This window comes from Schistocerca americana, chromosome 2, assembly GCF_021461395.2.
Source record: "Schistocerca americana isolate TAMUIC-IGC-003095 chromosome 2, iqSchAmer2.1, whole genome shotgun sequence".
NCBI lineage: Eukaryota > Metazoa > Arthropoda > Insecta > Orthoptera > Acrididae > Schistocerca > Schistocerca americana.
The window spans coordinates 778,162,064-778,184,131 of NC_060120.1; positions in this window are offsets into that span (position 1 = coordinate 778,162,064).

Consider the following 22,068-nt stretch of genomic DNA (forward strand, 5'->3'; position numbering starts at 1 on the left):
AAAGTTGTCTACTCTGGGGGCCTTGTTTCGACTCAGGTCTTTCAGTGCTCTGTCAAACTCTTCACGCAGTATCATATCTCCCATTTCATCTTCATCTACATCCTCTTACATTTCCATAATATTGTCCTCAAGAATATCGCCCTTGTATAGACCCACTATATACTCATCCCACCTTTCTGCTTTCCCTTCTTTGCATAGAACTGGGTTGCCATCTGAGTTCTTGATATTCATGCAAGTGGTTCTCTTTTCTCCAAAGGTCTCTTTAATTTTCCTGTAGGCAGTATCTATCTTACCCCTAGTGAGATAAGCCTCTACATCCTTATATTTGGCCTCTAGCCAACCTGATTAGCCATTTTGCACTTCCTGTCTCATTTTTGAGACATTTGTATTCCTTTTTGGCTGCTTCATTTACTGCATTTTTATATTTTCTCCTTTCATCAATTAAATTAAATATTTCTTCTGTTACCCAAGGATTTCTACTAGCCCTCGTCTTTTTACCTACTTGATCCTCTGCTGCCTTCACTACTTCATCCCTCAAAGCTACCCATTCTTCTTCTACTGTATTTCTTTCCCCCATTCGTGACAATTGCTCCCTTATGCTCTCCCTGAAACTCTGTACAACCTCTGGTTCAGTCAGTTTATCCAGTTCCCATCTCCTTAAATTCCCACCTTTTTGCAGTTTCTTCAGTTTTATTCTACAGTTCATAGATTGTGGTCAGAGTCCACATCTGCCCCTGGAAATGTCTTACAATTTAAAACCTGGTTCCTAAATCTCTGTCTTACCATTATATAATCTATCTGATACCTTTTAGTATCACCATGGTTCTTCCATGTATACAACCTTCTTTCATGATTCTTGATACAAGTGTTAGCTATGATTATGTTATGCTCTGCGCAAAGTTCTAACAGGCGGCTTCCTCTTTCATTTCTTAGCCCCAATCCATATTCACCTACTATGTTTCCTTCTCTCCCTTTTCCTACTCTCGAATTCCAGTCACCCATGACTATTAAATTTTCGTCTCCCTTCACTACCTGAATAATTTCTTTTATCTCATCATACATTTCATCAATTTCTTCATCATCTGCAGAGCTAGTTGGCATATAAACTTGTACTACTGTAGTGGGCATGGGCTTCGTGTCTATCTTGCCCATAATAATGCGTTCACTATGCTGTTGGTACTAGCTTACCCGCACTCCTATTTTTTTATTCATTACTAAACCTACTCCTGCATTACCCCTATTTGATTTTGTATTTATAACCCTGTATTCACCTGACCAAAAGTCTTGTTCTTCCTGCCAACAAACTTCACTAATTCCCACTATATCTAACTTCAACCTATCCATTTCCCTTTTTAAATTTTCTAACCTTCCTGTCCGATTAAGGGATCTGGCATTCCACGCTCCGATCCGTAGAACGCCAGTATTCTTTCTCCTGATAACGACGTCCTCTTGAGTAGTCACCGCCCGGAGATCCGAATGGGGGACTATTTTACCTCCGGAATATTTTATCCAAGAGGACGCCATCATCATTTAATCATACATTAAAGCTGCATGCCCTCGGGAAAAATTACGGCTGTAGTTTCCCCTTGCTTTCATCCGTTCGCAGTACCAGAACAGCAAGGCCATTTTGGTTAGTGTTACAAGGCCAGATCAGTCAATCATTCAGACTGTTGCCCCTGCAACTACTGAAAAGGCTTCTGCCCCTCTTCAGGAACCATACGTTTATCTGGCCTGTCAACAGATACCCCTCCGTTGTGGTTGCACCTACGGTACAGCTATCTGTATCGTTGAGGCACGCAAACCTCCCCACCAACGGCAACGTCCATGGTTCATGGGGGGTACTGCTGCTAAAAGGTATGTATTAATGTCCATAAACTGCTGAGGAGGACAAATATTGACTTACATGGTCGTTTCGGACTTGCGACAGACATTACCACAGTCTCGCAGTGCTTACAGATATGTACATGTCATCTAATGTCTACATGCATTATAACTTTATTGGCATCTCATTCCCCATTAAAATCCAACGTGTATCGAAATTTCAGAAGTGGAACCCTGACCATTCAAAACATGTTTGTGGCCTGCATGTACATAAAAGCAAACCAGATAGTGAAGAACACACTGTGCAGAAAGGAGTAATGAATGAGATAATTGGACGCCTCTACTTCTTCAAAGTAGTCGTCCAGTGTCCCAAACATGTAGATTTGTTACTATTATCTGAGGTGAGAAGCAACACTATGCCTGGAGAAAACACATGTTCAACCTACTTTCCTCCTAATTGAGTAAAAATGATCATAAACGACAATTTTGTCACAGAAGCCTCAACTCTTTTTAACAAGAGCAAGAATTTAGAAAGCCATATGATTGGTTGCTAGAGCACGAAACTGGTACGTGTGGAAATGTCTGCTGAGGATAAAAAGTTCTTACCATGTAAGAACGTTCACTACCAGGATCACTGCCCCATCATTGTGTGTGCTGATTTTGAGTATTTACTGGCTCCTGTAGCGTACTGTGAAGGTGATCCGACTGCCTCTCATAAACACATTCGTAGAACGGCATGTACCACACGTGGCAGTGCATCAAGTTGTATGCTCATATAACTCTACTGTCAATCAATTCGAATCATACATTAGCGGTAATCCTGTGAGACGCTTGCTCTCTGAGCTCAAAAAATTTACACAGAGTGTGGATACTATTTATAGCAAAATATTTCCATGAGCAAATCGCAGGAGAATGATGCCTTATACGAACAGGCTGATGACTGCCATATTTTTGGACTGCTGGTGGGTACAGAGGCGAAAAATCCGCATAAAGCCCATTGCCATCTAGTGGGAACGTTCTGCAGTGCAGCTCACAATGCATGCAAATTGAAACACCAGCTGCCATGACACATACCTGTCTTCTTCCATGATCTGAGTGAGTATGATTCTCACTTTCTTGTTGAGCACTTTGGTGATTGCGACATGAAAAATTGTAAGATCACTTTCTTAGCTGACAGTGTGAAGACCTAAATTTCATTTTGCAAACGAATCATGCCAAGAATAAAGGTCTGCTTCTTGGATTCGTTGTGTTTCATGCATGCATCGCTTCAGAAACTTGCTGAGACAATGTGTCCAGTGGATATTCATAGCACCTGAGCTGAATATCTCGATGATGCACAGTTTCAGGTTGTGACAAAGAAGGAGGTTCGTCGGAGAGACTCAATGAATCCACCCAGTTGGCCAGTAAGCTCACAGGCGTTACCATAACAGATGCAGAGAATGGGCACGTGTTAAATTTTTAGCAGGAGCTCAACACCTCTGATTTATTGAGTTATGGTAGACTGTAAATGGACACTGACGTATCCCTGCTTGTCGACATTTCAAGAAATTCCAGAGTGTATGTATGACCACATACACGCTGAATCCTGCCTTCTGTTAAATCGCTCCTGGATTTTCGTTGGATCCAGTGTTAAAAAAGACACATGTCGACATCAGAAAATTGACCAATGTTGTAATGTTGTTACTTTTCCGAATACAGAATTTGCGGAGGACTTTGCCGGTGTGTGAACAAGTACGCCAAGGCGAATAACTCATGAACAAACGAAGAGGCGTACAAGCCATCTGGCGATGTGAGTTACATCCTTTACTTCGATGTAAACTACTTTTACAAGGACACCATGCAAGAATCTCTTCCATTCGGAGGATTTCAGTGTCTGCCCAAAAAGGAAATCATCCGACTGCAGATAAAGATCGAATACGTGGCTGCAGATTCTGGTGAAAGATGTATCTTGGAGGCAGAACTGGCATTTTCTACCCATCTGCACAACGCTTACCGTGATTTGCCACTGTGTCTGGGGCACCTAGCCCCACGCAATGTTTCCATCGTAAAGGTGATGAAAACACTGGGAAATAAGCAGAGATACATTCTGCACTGTAGGAACATCCACCAATTTCTCATTTTGTTAATGAAATGTATTACAATCATGTGTGTCATTTCCTTCAAGCGGCGTCCCTCGTTGAAGGAGTACATATTTGAAAATACTGAAAAGAGTGATGTCATGACATGTCACACTGAAAAGGATTTTTGTAAACTAATGAATAACTCTGTTTTCGGAAAAACTATGGAAAACGTAAGAAACCACCACGAAATTAATTAAGTTTACCACCGGGAGAGGCGTTATGAATCAAGAGACAACATCGCCAATCGAAATTTTAAGTGGGACAATTACTGTGGAATGACTACATTTTAGTGCAGTTCAAGAAACCTGTCTATGCCGGTATATGTGTACTCGACCTCTCAAAATTCCATCTGCACCGATTCCACTAGGAGTTTGCAAAGCCAAACTTCTCCAGTCCCTAGCTGCTTTATGTGGATGCAGAGTTTCATTTATTAGGTGAAAGGCTGCAGTCAGTATGAAGTAATTACATACAGTTCAGTCATATTAGACACTTTTGGATATGTGGCCGGTAATCCTTACGACATAACACCTCAGAACAAGAGTGTTATTGGCCTCATGAGAGATGAGGCAAAAGGATCGCAAATTGCTGGGCTTTTAGGGCTCAGATCTATAACATATGTGTACCACATAGATGCAGGTGCCATCCAACGGCATCAAATGGCCTCAAAGGCTGTCACGATTGAGGATTGCAAGATGAAGAAGCGCCTGCTCAAGGGCACTGACAGCACTGCGCATGTAGTTCGCCAAGTAGTTTTCTGGTTGTGAGGTCATGAGGTGCTTACTACACAGCAGCTGAAAGTTGTCCTGCTGCGTCATGATGACAGATAGTTATTTTGTGAGAATGGGAGTGGAACCCTCCCATTCACTTAAGTGATTTAGTGTGCAGATGTGTATTTATCTGTAAATGGTATATATATATATATATATATATATATATATATATATATATATATATATATCAAGAAGATCGCTGGTAACACCTGGCAGAAAACTGCCCAAGACCGTCCTGTGTGTGTATGTACGAGGGTTATTCGGAAAGTAAGGAACGATCGATCTTGAAGTGGAAAATACAGTGAAAATCTGATGAAGCTTTGCACAGATGCGTTGGGCACTGTGTCTAGTAAACTTGTTGGTCGCATCACGTCGCTCTTTTCAGTTCTGAGCTCACAGCGAGAACGTAAAGATGGCTAGAAATTAGCACCTCCCTCCAAGTATGGGGGCCAGGCGAAAGATTTCGCCTGAAGCTATGCAATCCACATAACATAACTGTAATGCAGTTCGTTCTACACAACAATTCTCTGCCGCACTCTGATGGGGGAATGAAGATACTCCTGCAGTGCTTTCGATGGGAAGTGTTTGATCACCCACAATACAGCCCGTAACTGGCTACCTCTGAGGTTCATCTCTGCTCAAATGAACCGCTGGTGAAAGACAATATTTTGACACAGACAACGAGGTGCAGTCCAGAGTAGAAAATTGTCGAAAGGCGGTCACGGCTATCTTCTATAACGAGGGAATTGAAAAGTTGGTACAACGATATGACAGATGTCTATGTCTGAACGGCGACTGTGTATAGAAGTAGCTGGAAGGTGTAGCTAGCTACCCGCTGCAAATAAAACAGTTTTGATTTTCATTGTGGTTTCCATTTCGTGACCTATGGTTCCTTACTTTCCGAATAGCCCTCGTATATGTGTGAATGACTGCACACTATGTGTCCATATGTACTGGGTGATTAAGGAGGAATATCACCCAATTTGTGAGGTGATTCTAAATGTGAAAATAAAGCGGAACATTCCTATGAATATATGTCCGATTTTCGATCGTTATGGAACTTGAGTGGATTGAAGACTACACACATCCATGAATGGATACGAAGTCAAGTGTGAATATTACTTACCAAAATGCTGTGTAGGCGCAGTGGTGGGCAGAATAATGGTGGTAGGGGTGACTGATGCTTTCTACAAGTGTTTTAGGGTTCTCCATCAGGAGGCAACACTGTGATGTCAACCAAGGCAACAGCTGCAAGCATACCCACTGTGCAATTATGGGTTGCATCAGTGCACAGTCGTGAGGCCATGTGCGTGTGATGCCTGACTTATGTTTAACTGAGCAAGTCCACTGTGTTCATGAATGCCACATATGTTCACCCATGCAGAATACACAGACATGTTGTTTGTGTACAGGTACTGTAATAACAGTGCCCATGCAGCTGTGATAGAATACCAGAGATGTTTCCCTCATCAACAGACCACCTGTGCCAAGGTATTCCCAAGGGTTTCTCAAACTTTACATGAATTCTGAACAATATCCAGTGTAATGCAACGTCAGAACATGAGGCTGTCGCGTCAGTTGAGGAAAGGGGCGACATTACTGCAATGGTACAATGGAGTCCCACCACCAGTACAGACTGAATTAGCCATCAGCTCGACATTCTACAAATGAGCGTGTGGTGTAAGTTACATTCTGAGAGCTTGTACCCATTCCACGTGCAACATGTGCAACATCTGCATCCAGGTGACACAGTAAGCAGACAACATTTTGTGAATGTACACAGAGTTTTCGTGCAATACACTTTATTTGCAGGTGAGGCTGTATTTACAGGCAATGATATCATGGAAACAACTCTCATAAATTGGTTGATGGAGAACCCACATGACACTATGGAAACAAGATTCCAAGTTAGGTTCTCAGTAAAAGTCTGGTGTGGTATGATTGATGAACTGGTGATACGGCCTGTGCTCCCACCAATCACTTGATAGCATCAGCATATACACATTTCCTGATAGAAGACATACCTGCACTTTTGGAAGACATGACATTAGAGCAGTGATGGTAACTGTGTCTGCAACATGCCGGGCGGATAAGTGCCGGGGACAAGCCTTCCTGCCCGGAAAGCAGTGTGTTAGACTGCACGGCTAACCGGGCAGGCTGACATGCATATGTTTACCATTTGTAGCAGCGATTACGCAGTTGGATCAATTGGCTACCTTTTTATCGAAGCTTTAACTACTCCTCCTACGAAGAATAGTGGCAGAGAGAATTTTACTTTTAAAATACCTCTCTTTGATTTTCTTATTCGTTAAGAGAAGTGAAAGGGAGGTATCCTGCTCGTCAGACTCCAGTAATGAAACCAGAATATGGAGGCGCAGCAGCAGCAGATGAAAACAGCGCAGATGGTAAGAAAGGAGCCGCTTCTCTTTCCATTAGCGCTATGCATTGTCGTGTGAAGGCTCGGCGTGCTGCAGAGAAGCGCTTCCCAATGGATCGTCGGGCTTCACCATCTTGCCCCCCCCCCCCCCCCCCGCCCCCTTCTTAGCAGTTCAGCTGGTCAACTCAAGACACTTCTTTCAGTGCCCATTGTTGGCGGGAGCTGAATATGCACAGAGTACTACATCTGTGTATTGTAATTCAAGTGTTATTAAAAATGGTTGCTAAAATGAAAACACATGACAGCTTACAATTAGAGAAAAGTTCAATATGAATTAGTCATTGCCAGAAAAAATGCCACACATTTAAGAACAAGATCATTTGACTGACATGTAGTTCGCCTAGGAGTATATGATAACAAATTCAGATCAAATCGATAACACATGCCATAGTAAAGGATGCACAAACAGTTGCATTGCATCAATACACAGTGTACCCTCTTCTGGTGGCAATGCAGGCATGTATTCTCGCATGTAAATCATGATAAAGTTGTTGAATGTCATGCTGCAACAGATTGTCCCAAACATCTTGCAGGTTTTGTTGTAGTTCGGCATTGGTTCTTGCAGGTCTTGGAGAATGAGTGAGTTTCCACTTCATCATGTCCTGTACATGTTCAGTTGGAGAGAGATTTGGTGATCTTTCTAACCATGGCATTTGCTTCACAGCAGCCATATGTGGATGTGCACTGTCTTGCTCAAAAACGCGTCACCTTCCTGTTGAAGAAATAGCAACAGTATGGGAATAACAAGAGTGACAGAATACACAAGGAGACGAGTAGGAAACTTGCGGGAAGTGACCTCAGTTGGCGACAAGAGCAAACGAATGGTGTTAAATATAAAATTCTGCTAGAATCCGGGGAATAACGCTTTCTCAAAGTAAGGTTATATGCATCCATGGAACGGAAGCTATAAAAATGAAACAAGAAGTTCGACAGGGTATCTAGATCCCTGAAACATTAGTGACCATGTGAAACGAAACCTGCATTACTAGCGTGCTGAACACTCAAAAACAAGAAATGCGGATATTAATACCTGAGGTACTAATAGAGCCAGCCAGTATCTTCCCCAAGCAGTTGTAAAATCCGGCAGCTGAAAGCTAAACCAAAAGCTATGGTTAAATAGAGACATAGTATTTTAAAGGAAAACATGTGGACATATCATTTAAAATGAGAATAGAAGAAATCCGTTGAAGAGTTGTTTGGTGCCTACAGTGACGTATTCCACTTACCCAGAGATGTACTAACACATACCACTTTGGTGAAGCACAAGACACCTCTAATACCGGAGGCAGAAGGTATGTTTATTAACCAAATACCTTACCAGGCTCTTCACACCCAGAAGGATGCCATTGAAGTAATATCTCGCAGTAAGAGTCCATGGAATTTTCCATTAATAATGATACCCCAGAAACTAAATGCTAGTTGACAGCAGGCATGGAAAGTGGTAGCCAATTACAGAAAAGTAAACGAATATGTTTCAACATGATAAACCCTCCCTCACAGACAGATGAAATCCTGGATAACCTAGACGTACTCAAGTACCTACCAATACTAGACGCAGCCGAAAGACGTTACCAACCGCTGATAGATAAAAAGGACTGGAAAAAATCTGCATTTAGAACACTCAGTGGTTACTTCAAATACAACAAAATGGCAATGCCGCTAAAGGCCACTCCTTCAACGTTTCTGAAGTTAGTGAATACAGTGCTAATAGGATAGAGGTTAATGAGGATTTTGTGTATCTAGATGGTGTGGTTGATGTAGGAGCTTCACTTCAGGAGCACAGCAGCTGACTGTAAGAGGTGTTCAGTTGCTTAAGATGTGACAGTCTGAAATTTCAAGTAGACAAGTGTGGATTTTTGAGGAAAGAGATCACCTTTTTTGTGACATGTGTTGACAGCCAAGGGATTTCAGCCTGACCCTTGCAAAGTCAAAGCAATCAAACAATATCTACATCCTAAAACTCCAATACAATTAAAGGCCTATCTTGGTCTCATCGGATATTATGAAAAGTTCCTAAGTAACTTAAGCAAAATTACTAAATCATTGTATGAGGTGTTGAAGAAGGGAGTCCCATATAAATGGTGACCTCCACAAGAGGAAGCTTTTCAACAATTAAAAGAAAAACTGATAAGTCCACCGATACCGCAATTGCCCGAATTTGAACAAGAGTTAACAGTGACAACGGACGCCAGTCCGTATGTAGTTGGTGCGATACTAAGCCAGGCACAAATGACAACAATTTGCTGGTAACATTCATCTCATGAATTCTCAACTAGGTGGATCAAAACTATAGTACAGTGGAGCGGGAACTACTCGCTATTGTGTGGGCAGTAAAACATTTTAGACCCTATCCGGCAGGCACTTGAAAATATTAAATGCTCACAATCCTCTTACATGGCTGGGCAGTATTTCTGATCCATCTTCCTCTTTAAGGTTACAGTTGGAGGCATTTGATTATGAGATACTAAGTAAAGAGGGAAAACACAATCAGGTGGCAGATACTTTATCACACTTTAGAAACGTATGTGAAATAACTAGTTAACTGACACCCTTCACAAGGGGAAGCACAGGGTGTATGGAAGATTACGTTGTTGACACAAGCAGCAGAGCCGATGCAGTGACGTCGGGCACATGCGTCCAACCAGCTGTAATTGAAACAACAGCTGTACTGGATGACAGGGGTCGGCAGATGCAAAAAGGGCAGTCCCACAGGAGAAACTATAAGTGGTGGAACAGGAGCCCATATTGAGTACCAAAGAAAATTAAGCTGTTCGAACACAAATGCAAGTTTCTCCAATTACAGGATATCAAGGATGTGTAGAGAAAGATGCAATGTGGATAGTGTCGGTCCCCTTCCCCAAGTAATCGCTATATCTTGACCTTTTAGGGTTCACTGACAACATTTGTCATGTCAGAACACATAAACAGATAGGATGCAGACTCATCACATAAAGGATAGACGAGATCGTTACCCTGAAATTTAGATACCTAAGTCGTGCTGAGTGACACTGTGAAGCATGAATTGAAACCTGGTAAAATACAAACTAGCAGTTACCACTACTAGAGTAAACACACCAAAGGTTAACCAAAATGCTCCAACAATACATCAACAGGGACCAAGCGCATTGGGACTGAAGGGTGCAGTATGCCACTTTTGTACATACACTGAGGTGACAAAAGTCATAATATTGTTATGGACCTCCTTTTGCCAGATGTAGCGCATCAGCTCGACGTGGCATGGATTCATTGGGTTGTTGGAAGTCCCTCGGAGAAAAATTGGCCCATGCTGCCTCTATAGCCGTCCATAAATGCGAAAGTCTTGCTGATGCGGGATTTTGTGCTTAAAATTACCTCTGGATTATGTCCCATAAATTTTCAATAGGTGGCTCCAAGAATCCAGAATGTTCTTCAAACCAGGTGTGAAAAATGGTGGCCCAGTAACATGGCGCATTATCATCCAGCCCCTGCAGCTTGCACAGTGCCTTGACTGACAACTTGATTCCATGGCTTCATGGGGTCTGCGCCACACTGCAACTCTACCATCAGCTCTTATTAGCTGAAATTGGGACTCATCTGGCCAGGCCAAGGTTTTCCAGTCGTCTAGGGCCAACCGATATGGTCACAAGCCCAGGAGAGGCACTGCAGACGATGTTGTGCTTTTAGCATAGGCACTTGCGTCTGTCGCTGCTGCCATAGCCCATTAACACCAGATTTCGCTACACTGTCTTAACAGATACGTTCGTCACACATTGGATATTGATTTCTGTAGTTATTTCACGCAGAGTTGCTTGTCTATTAGCACTGATATCTCTGTGCAAACGCCGCTGCTCTTGGTCGTTAAGTGAAGGCCTTGACATTGTGGATCTCGGAGTACTGAAATACCTAACGATTTCCAAAATGGGACATTCCATGTGTCTAGCTCCAACTACCATTCCGCGTTAAATATCTCTTAATTCCCACCGTGCGGCAATAATCACTTCGGAAACCTTATCACATTAATTGTCTGTGTACAAATGACAGCTCTGGCAAAGCACTGCCCTTTTATACCTTGCGTACGCGATACTACCGCCATCTTTAAAAGCGCATATTGCTATACCATGAGTTTTGTCAACTCACTGTAGTATTACTCACCATAGAACAATAAGACATGCGCTGTTTGAACTGTTATTTGGCAGGAAATGCAATCTAGCGGGCTTACTGCAGTGAAAGCCTTCGAATGTTATTTATAACTACCAAATCTATGTCACCAGAATACGCGAGAGAATCTAATAGCTCCATCAGGAAGCTCGAGCAAGAAGAAAGAAACAAAGCACAATATGACTAAACTCGAAGTCCCAAAACTCAAAAAACTTCCCGAGTACTCTTATTTATTGAAAGAGCTGACCAAGGAACTCTGAATGTCAGTGGAAAGATTCCCATGCAGTAGTCGATTTAAAAGGACCCCAAGCAGTAATTAGAATAAAATATTAGAAATATATAAAGGTCCATGCAAATAGACTGATGGTGGCCAGCAGACCGAACGGGATGCCTCAAGACATACAGTTGCAACAATTCTAGTAAGTATCAGGAACTTACTATGATAACCAAGGAACGGTGAGTCTATATAGTAAAATGCGGTGTATTGTAACTTATTTTAATTTGAAAGGATTACATGACAAATTTGAAAAAAAAGCATAAGCAGCAACCCGTGCAGTATCACACTGCAAAATCAGATTGAATACAACGAAGTTAAGTATTGTCGAATGTGACTATGTGCAACATAGTAACACGGCGTGCAGAAAAAATAAACTAAGCTAAAGAGTTGATAGGCCAGTTGGCTGGCCATGAACACTACAGACCAAGAAGGGGAAATTTGAATTTCATCGGTGAGACGATGTACCCCAGACGAAGAGGACACGTCGGATCTAAAGGCGAAAACAGGTTTTTCTGGAGCAACATCAATTGGAATTCTTAAGGTTATCAAAGGAGAAAGTAATGATAGTAAGCGCATCCCCAGTGAGTTTCAGTCAGACGGTCAATGGTGCCACGAAGAATGAACGGATAACGGCAAACGGAATTCGGAAGGTAAGCACGCATATAGAGAATTTCGAGAATAGTATAAGCAAAAAGATGCAAGTCGTGATTTGGATAACGATGACCGAACAATCAGTGCAACTAACTTTGGTGAAGAGAAAATTATTTATTGCTCAAGGCAACAGTAAACGTACAGAAAGGGTTGTTAGAATCTCACTTAATCAAAACCGTACAGACTGTAAGATACTTGGAATTGATCAAAGATGACCTGAAAGATAAGACATTTCCGATCGAAGTCACTGAGCACAGGGCTACCAACTGCTACGTATTGTAGATTTAGATGTATTTTTAGGTAGCAGTACTCTAGGTTACGTGTTAAATGTACCATTAGTAGATAGCAATGAATATAACTTGTATAAAATGAGGGAATTACCCGCTGAATTCGAGAAAACCAAATGATTGTTTACCTATATTGCTCCAGAAAAGGAATTCCTAATGACTGGTGAAGCCAAGATACAGTAAGCGCAACTGTCCAGTCACAAATTAATCTGTAAGCTGTCACAACTAAGTGTCAAATACGTAAAAAAGTATTTTGTACTGATATCAACTTATGACCATGAAAGATGTGAAGCACGCATGCTACAGCCAGTGAGAGAAGCACTTATAGATTGCAATCTAAAGTATATTATACTGAATGAAAGTATCTGCACCTAGATACACCACAATGAATGGCATTTGTAGCTTCCAAGGACGAAGGTTTAACCGTCCTATGCAATGAATTACTGCCTGCATATTGACTTAATCGTGAAGGGCACAGGCAAGTTGATGTGTTTAGCGAAATGTGAAGGACATGATAATGTTGCGATCTGAACAAGTGATTTGTACAAATTTAAGTAACGAGGATATAGTACCAGCATTAAACTTAGAAGTAGACTGTTGTGAAAATGAGCAAGAGAAGCAGAAAATATCAGACATACCAGTGCTTTTAACTTTAGAACATGTGGTTCTGAAGTTGGCTTATTTGAAGACCACAGGGCAAAAACGATGAGAAGCGGAATGAAAGTGAGTATCGGCAAAGAACAATGTTCGAATGCTGGTCTATGAGTGAATATTCCGTATAGGAACTCTCCGGAACCGTTATTGTATGTATAATAATAATAATAATATGTTGCTTATGTATATGTCGTTAAGTGTTATATGAATTGTGCTACAGGTATGTGTAAAGCAATGAATCAAGACGGTTGTGTTAGAATCTTCGTAACAAATAACAATGTAAACAACAGCCTCCAGATTTTATTGTTAAACGTACCCGCTATCACCAACCTAAAATGGAAGACGGTGAGAATGAATTATTCGAGTGCATTCGAGTGCATCATTCCTAGACAAGGCATGGTCCAAAGAACACAGTCTGACTTCTTAGTGAACTAGGCAAACAGAACCCATTAAGCCAGTGCTAGACTCAATATAGTTATGCACAGATAAAAGATAAGTCTCAATCAGAAACTGATAAAGATAAAAAAGTTCTATATCTGCTAAGCAATTTCGGTGTATATGTATAGACACTAGACTAACAGAGAAGAAAATTAACCTGTTACTTTGCAAAAAGAGACATAATGTCTGCAGGGATACCGCAATCACTTTTTTATGCAATGTTACGTATAATCAGTCTTGATTGCAAAATATTAATTCACATGACCGGTTTCGCTTCCTCTACAACCATATTCAGATCTACAATTTCGGTTACAGGATTAATCCGTCCACACTCAACAACCTTCACATGATTCGTCACGCATCATGTGAAGGTTGCTGAGTGTGGACAGGTTACTGCTGTAACCGAAATTGCAGATCTGAAGATGGTTCTAGAGGAACCGAAACCGGTCATGTGAATTAATATTTTGCAATGCGTCACGCAGCTTGTGAAGGTTGCTGAGTGTGGACAGGTTACTCCTGTAACCGAAATTGCAGATCTGAAGATGGTTCTAGAGGAACCGGTCGTGTGAATAAATATTTTGCAATAAAGACGGATTATAAGTTGCATTGCATAACCTGTTACTGTTTAGATGTACATTTTGACAATTTTCTGTGTAACTAATTGATCGTTATGTGGAATGAGCTAAAGAAAACGACATTCGTGTGTGAACAGTAACCAGAATGAACTTTAATTTCAGAGGTAAGCATTAAAATGATACTAACGTCATAGTAAAGAAAGGATGTATTGTTTTGTAACCTTATTGTCTACAAAGCTTTACGTAACCTTACCACAGGGTTGATAACCATGAAAACTATAGAACTGATAATCATGATAGGATGTAACTATGCAAAGGAATCGAAATAAAAGGGAAAGGAAAAGATAAATTTTATAGCCTCTGAGGACAGAGTCTATAACAGTTTTGCCTAGGTTTTGCCTACGTGACGCGAACCCCGATCCCGTCAGAGGACAGTAGTAACCAACTCAGAAATTGTTACGAGAACGTAACTATTGGCTGGCAGCCAGAGCCAGTTACGGCGTTGCGACATCGTCTGAACGGGCATTGCAGCCAGCCGACATACTGCTACTGAGACACAAACAGGACTTCTACACACTAATGAACCAGTCGAGCACAGAGAAATGTCAGAGGGGATGTTCTATAAACTGCCTATTACGGTATGGTCCAAGAAAGCAACCTTTGCTAACAATATAAGTAAGGGTCCGTCCACAACCCAAGGGAGAACAGGTCTATAGTAGTGAGGAGACACTACCCCTGTGTCGCTTGTTGCCTGCTCTAGGACTCAGGACAGTTTGTTAGCATTGGTACGCTGCTGTTGCGAACAGAATAAATCCTGAAAAGTAGTTACCAGACATTATCGGCACGAATTCAGATCTAGACATGGAATCGGCTGACGTCTTAGCCACAGAGTAGTGCCTGTAGCGTGCATTCCTTTGAACCCAAACCATTTGCGACTTTAGTAGTGTCAAGCGAGAACTCACTGGGGTCAGGGTGGAGGTCTGTTGTGTTTTTGATGAAAGATGGTTGGTGCCAGTGACAGGGACGCATGCGTAGGCGGAGGCCAGCTGAGAGCCTGCAACCGACCTATCTGCGTGTTAGACATATTGGACCTACGCCTGTAGCTAATGTCTGGGGTGCGATTTCTTATAATAGTAGGAGCAGTCTCGTGGTTATTTCACGAACCCTAATTGCCAATTTGTACCTCAATCTAGCGATTCGACTTGCTGTGCTGCCATTCTTGAAAGGATTCCAGGGGATGTTTTCCAACAGGATAACGCTCCCTCACATATCACTGTTGTAACCCCCAACATGCTCTACAGAGTGTCGTCATGTTACCTTGGCCTGCTCGACCACTAGATCTGTCTCCAGTCGAGCATAGATTGCACATCATCAAACGACAACTCCAGCGTCATCCATAATCAGCATTAACCCCCCTGTATCGACCGAACAACTGCAACATACACAGAACTCAGTTTCACAAAATGACATCTGACAGGCGTTCAAGACAATGCAAGCTTGTTTGCATGTCTACACTCAGCATTCTGACGCCTACACTGGTTATTAATGTACCAGCATTTCAAATTTGCAATGGCTTATCTCGCGCTTACATTAACCTGTGATCTTGGAATGCTAAGCGCTTAAGAATATTGCCTAGACAAATGTGTTTCCGAAATTTCATTACTCTAAATTACTTATTTTTTTGGTGTTGCTATCTTTTTTCAGCCAGTGAAAAACGTGGGTTTCACAATGGCATCAACGCATCAATTATGTACAAATCCACGCTATAACTATGTCCTGTAATGGAAGTTATGGTCAATTTCTAGCCTTATATTACTGAGTGTTTCTTAAGAAAGCATGCGATATATAGCGTATTTTACCTGTATCCCTTTGCTAGTTGCTGTGTTATGTCACTTTTGTCAACACTGCTTTAACCTGAAGATTATTTATATTTTTAAAAATTGGTAAGATTTGTCTATAACTTTTGCAGTTTCACTGTAGCATTTATGTAACCATTACCTACTTATGTTACATTGAACATACTTGTTTGTAGCCTTCGAAAATGATGTAATACTGAAACTCTTAGGCAATTTTCATCCAATAAAACGGTGGCTGAGCGAAGTGAATTTTGAAGTGGAAATATGGTCACGACGTCTTACACTACGGTTTTTCAGTACATCAGGGCCTTGAAGTAGGCTAATAGGCAAAGAAAAGTTTTAAAAACATTGGAAAGCGACTTGCTGCAGCTTCCACATAAATCTGCTAAATATCGTGTTTCTACTTCACGTCGTTAGATTGTGGTTTTTGTCTAATTTCGTAACTACTCGAGGCTTATGGTATGCAGACAATTAACGCATTTTACCTGATCTTCCTGCAGGGCTGTAACTTTGACTTCTTGGTCCATGTTTGGAACGTTGCCTTGTTCTGTCGATGTTACTTTTTCACCAGTGATAGCCAATCTGATGTTGAAGCACCTGTAGACATACATCGTAATAGTAAAGATACTATCAGTACCGTTCTCGGAGTTCCAAAGACGCATGATCTCGTTCAGCTAACTGTGAACGAATTCATCTTTTGACGGATGTTATTATCCTTATTATTATAATATCGTTATTATTATAAGAAGTTTGATGCTAAAACTGGAACAGTCATACAATCTCATCCTAAACATTTACACCTGGAAGTGCATCACCTTACTCACTGAAACAATATAATTCCGTCATTAAAACAAAAAAGTCTCTGAATTTCTGGAAACCTCCTGTTAAACAAAAACGCTCAAAATAGAGAAAAGAGAATGAAACATTATTTAAAAAATTCTCATACCGAAATGCATAGGAAGCAGACAAGAAATCAAACAGTACTCAGAGTGTCACAATAACATTAGAAAACGCAGATTAAAATTTGATAGCCATATCAAGAGAATGAAATTAGACAAACTACAGAACAAAAAGATGAAACTTTTGAAACTAGGAATAAAGCGGAAAATGAGACCATGAAATGAATCAGAGGGATAAAAATGACATGCAAGATTGACTAGGATCACAGAAGAACGCACCCAGGACAGAGAAATTGTGATGTTCACCTGGAGAAAAAACCAAAGACGAAGATCAGGGAACTTATCTAAAGCGAGGAAACAACACTAGTAAAAGATTGGAAGGAATATTTGCACAGAGGAAGGTCAACCGGATATTCTAAGTACTTTATGCCATTATAACAACAATTCTACATACAAAACCATGACGTTAAAATCATTACCGTTGTTTTGCCATATTATAGAGTGAAAAGTTTTATTTATCTAAAAAATTGATTAAATAAGTAAGTAAGTAAAATAATCAATATCACCATTCTGCGCTGGTCGCAACAAGAGAAGGTTAGACTTGCACAGCTCAAGGAAACAAACACATGTATTCTCAAAAAATAACAAAAGGCGAATCTGACAAACATTTTCTACTTGTTGTTCTAATGGCTCTGTTTACAAATTCGATTTATTTCGTAACACTACCCTACACTGTAGAGAATAATTGTGAAGGTAGTTCGACGAAACCTCTGCCAGGCAGCGTGTGATTTGCAGCGTAGCCACGTAGATGTAGAATTTCATGCATACTGATAAGACAATAAAAACAAAAATATTGCTGTTAACACTCTATAATAACGAGTGATGATACATCAAAGCAAAAACATCTCAGTCTAAAAACGAAATAACTTGCTTTATTTACTACTAAAAATGAATTTATACCTGCCTTCGAAATAAGACTAAGAAATGCTAAAATCTTTTTAATAGATTAAAACGAAAGTAATGTATCACACGGTGCACAGAAATTCTTCTGGTATAAAAGTGATTCAAAAGTAAAAGATAGCGTTTTGCAGGAATTCAAATAAAAGAATTTATCAGTTATTCGGTCATTTAAAAATCGACAACGATTACGAGGAAACAAAAAAGAAATGAAATCATAGATTGCTACAGGAAGGGCTTTTCCCGGCGAAACATGATTTAGCAAGCTGAATATTAATGAAGATTTGTTTTCCATATTTACATTTGGATATCGTTACTGAAGACGTAGGTGTAGTAATGAATGTCTTAACTATGGAGACGAGATGAGAAGGTATATGGGACTCACCTACGAGGTGAAACAATTTCTGATTTGGAATGAAAGAAGTTACCGAGTATAACAAAGAAACGTCAAGCTCTTTTTTCAGTATTATATTGGGGTATATACTGAAAGAATCGTGAAATGCAACTAAAAAAGAAATCTGAGCGTAATTTGTTTATATTGGTGAACAACAAAATGTTTTTGAAGACAAATTTGAATGTCGTTGTTAAGTTTATTTAATAAGGAATTGCAATATGTGGTACCTAATGAAAATGATGGAGTACCACACAAATACAATATGTGATAGAGCTTTGTATCAAATAAAATTTCGATCAGCATGATTACAGTATCTACCACTGCCAATTTTGATCGATGCTCTCCAAAAAGACGTTGCACGTGCATGAGAGTTCAAGCATTTGGTTCCTCACAATGGTGTACATAAGCGGCCACCTGCACATGTGCACCTCTGCCTAAGGCCACATCATAATGCATAGAGATTAGCTTGGGCGCAGAAGCAGTGCCATTGGAAACTTCAAAATTGGAAAAGAGTCATTTTTTGCCAGATGTGCATGCAGTTCCCACTGCATGAGCGGGTTAATTTAGTTAATCGTTTATATCAATTTCCAAATCTTTCATCTGAATACCAGGGACACAGTATCGTGAGAACTACAACTATCGAAAATAGAAATAAGTTCTTTAAAAAATTACAAGTTTCGTTTAACACATTCGCGTTTCTGAGTGTTAGCCCATTTGGACTGGTTTATTGGAAAACTGGTTGTGAAACAAGCAATCGTGTCAGAGTAAGACGTACATTCACCAACTGACTGTACCTGCTGCCAACAATATACACTACTGGCCATTCAAATTGCTACACCAAGAAGAAATGCAGATGATAAACTTGTATTCATTGGACAAATATATTACACTAGAACTGACATGTGATCACATTTTGACGCAATTTGGGTGCATAGATCCTGAGAAATCAGTACCCAGAACAACCACCTCTGGCCGTGATACGCCTGGGCATTGAGTCAAACAGAGCTTGGATGGCGTGTACAGGTACAGCTGCCTATGCAGCTTCAACACGATACCACGGTTCATCAAGAGTAGTGACTGGCGTATTGTGACGAGCCAGTTGCTCGGCCACCAGTGACCAGACGTTTTGAATTGGTGAGAGATTTGGAGAATGTGCTGGCCAGGGCAGCAGTCGAACATTTTCTGTATCCAGAAAGGCCCGTACATGACTTGCAACATGCGGTCGTTCATTATCCTGCTGAAATGTAGGGTTTTGGAGCGATCGAATGAAGGGTAGAGCCACGGGTCGTAACACATCTGAAATGTAACGTCCACTGTTCAAAGTGCCGTCAATGCGAACAAGAGGTGACCGAGACGTGTAAACAATGGCACCCATACCATCACGCCGGGTGATACGCCAGTATGGCGATGACGAATACACGCTTCCAATGTGCGTTCACCGCGATGTCGCCAAACACGGATGCTACCATTATGATGCTGTAAACAGAACCTGGATTCATCCGAAAAAATGACGTTTTGCCATTCGTGCACCCAGGTTCGTCGTTGAGTACACCATCGCAGGCGCTCCTGTCTGTGATGCAGCGTGAAGGGTAACCGCAGTCATAGTCTCCGAGCTGATAGTCCATGTTGCTGAAAACGTCGTCGAACTGTTCGTGCACATGGTTGTTGTCTTGCAAACGTCCCCATCTGTTGACTCAGGGATCGAGACGTGGCTGCAGAATCCGTTACAGCCATACGGATAAGATGCCTGTCATCTCGACTGATAGTGAGACGAGGCCATTGGGATCCAGCACGGAGTTCAGTATTACACTCCTGAACCCACCGGTTCCATATTCTGCTAACAGTCATTCAGTCTCAACCAACGCGAGCAGCAATGTCGCGATACGATAAACCGCAATCGCGATAGGCTACAATCCGACCATTATCAAAGTCGGAAACGTGATGGTACGCATTTATCCTCCTTACACGAGGCGTCACAACAACGTTTCACCAGGCAACGCCGGTCAACTGCTGTATGTGTATGAGAAATCGGTTGGAAACTTTCCTCATTTCAGCACGTTGTAGGTGTCGCCACCGGCGCCAACCTTGTGTGAATGCTCTGAAAAGCTAATCATTTGCATATCACAGCATCTTCTTCCTGTCGGTTAAATTTCGCGTCAGTAGCACGTCATCTTCGTGGTGTAGCAATTTTAATGGCCAGTAGTGTATGATACTGTTTATTAGTCCATTGACTAATGAGGGAAAGTACTATCTGAGGGAAGGCAACATAGAAGGGGAAGATAAAAGAAAGACTGATAATCTTTAAAGCAAAGGAATTGAGAAAAGGTCACACAGAAGGGGAACAATGACACAAACAATAACTTTCCAAAATGTATAGGAAGTTGAGTGAAGGCAACACAGGACCGGAAAAATAACAGAGAAACAGACTGCTCTTAGAGTATAGGAAGTTGAGGGGAGGCAACATAGAAATGGAAAGATAACAGGAGAACCGGCTACCCCTGAAGTACAGGAAGTTGATGGAAGGAAACACAGAAGGAGAAACATAACAAAAAAGCCGGCCGCGGTGGTCTCGCGGTTACGGCGCTCAGTCCGGAACCGCGTGACTGCTACGGTCGCAGGTTTGAATCCTGCCTCGGGCATGGATGTGTGTGATGTCCTTAGGTTAGTTAGGTTTAAGTAGTTCTAAGTTCTAGGGTACTGATGACCACAGATGCTAAGTCCCATAGTGCTCAGAGTCATTTGAACATAACAAAAAGACTTCCCGCCGCTAAAATACAGGAAGTTGAGAGAGGGCAACACGTAATTGGAAATGTAACAGAAAATCTGAATGCCGCTAAAATACAGGTTCAAAGTGGTTCAAATGGCTCTCAGCACTATGGGACTTAACATCTGTGGTCATCAGTCCCCTAGAGCTTAGAACTACTTAAACCTAAATAACCGAAGGACATCACACACATCCATGCCCGAGGTAGGATTCGAACCTGCGACCGTAGCAGTCGCGCGGTTCCGGACTGAGCGCCTAGAACCGCTAGACCACCGCGGCCGGCTAAAATACAGGAAGATGAGGGAAACCAACACAGAGCTGGAAAGGTAATAGAAACACTGTGAGGTCCTAAAGGACGGGATGTTGAGAAAAGGAAACACAGAAGGTGAAATTTAACAGAAAGACAGACTGTCACTAAAGTACAGGAAGTTGACGGAAGTAATCACAGAACTGGAAAGATAACAGAAATTCTGAGTGCCCTTAAAGTACCTGAAGTTGAGAGGAGGCAACACTGAATTGAGCAAATAACAGAAAGACTAATTGCCTTCAAGTACAGGAAGTTGAGTGAAGACAACACAGATGGTAAAAAATAATAGAACTACCGACTGTCCCTAATGTACAGGAAGTTGATGGAAGGCAACACAGAGGGAGAAAGATTAAAGGAAGACTGCCAATTAAGTGCAGGAAATTGAGGGAATTTTATTGAAATAAAACTACTAATGTTATTTGCTTGAATTGTTGTATAGCATTCCGAGGATGTAGCATCCCTTAGGGACCGCATGCACGACGAGTGGACTGGACCCCACATTTGGCGACGAGGTCTCAACAGTCCCCATGAGCAATTATATGGAGAAAAGAGTAATGTATAATTGTTTTTGTATGTTTTAGATAAAGTTTTTCTGTTTGTGTTTGTTGCATCTTCTAAACTGTAGTTGTAGATTACGCAAAATGCCAGACACACGTGCTGGTACTATGGGTGAGACTGTTGTGTGGTAGATCAAGTACAGGCATTGTAAAATGTGAGTTCCCGG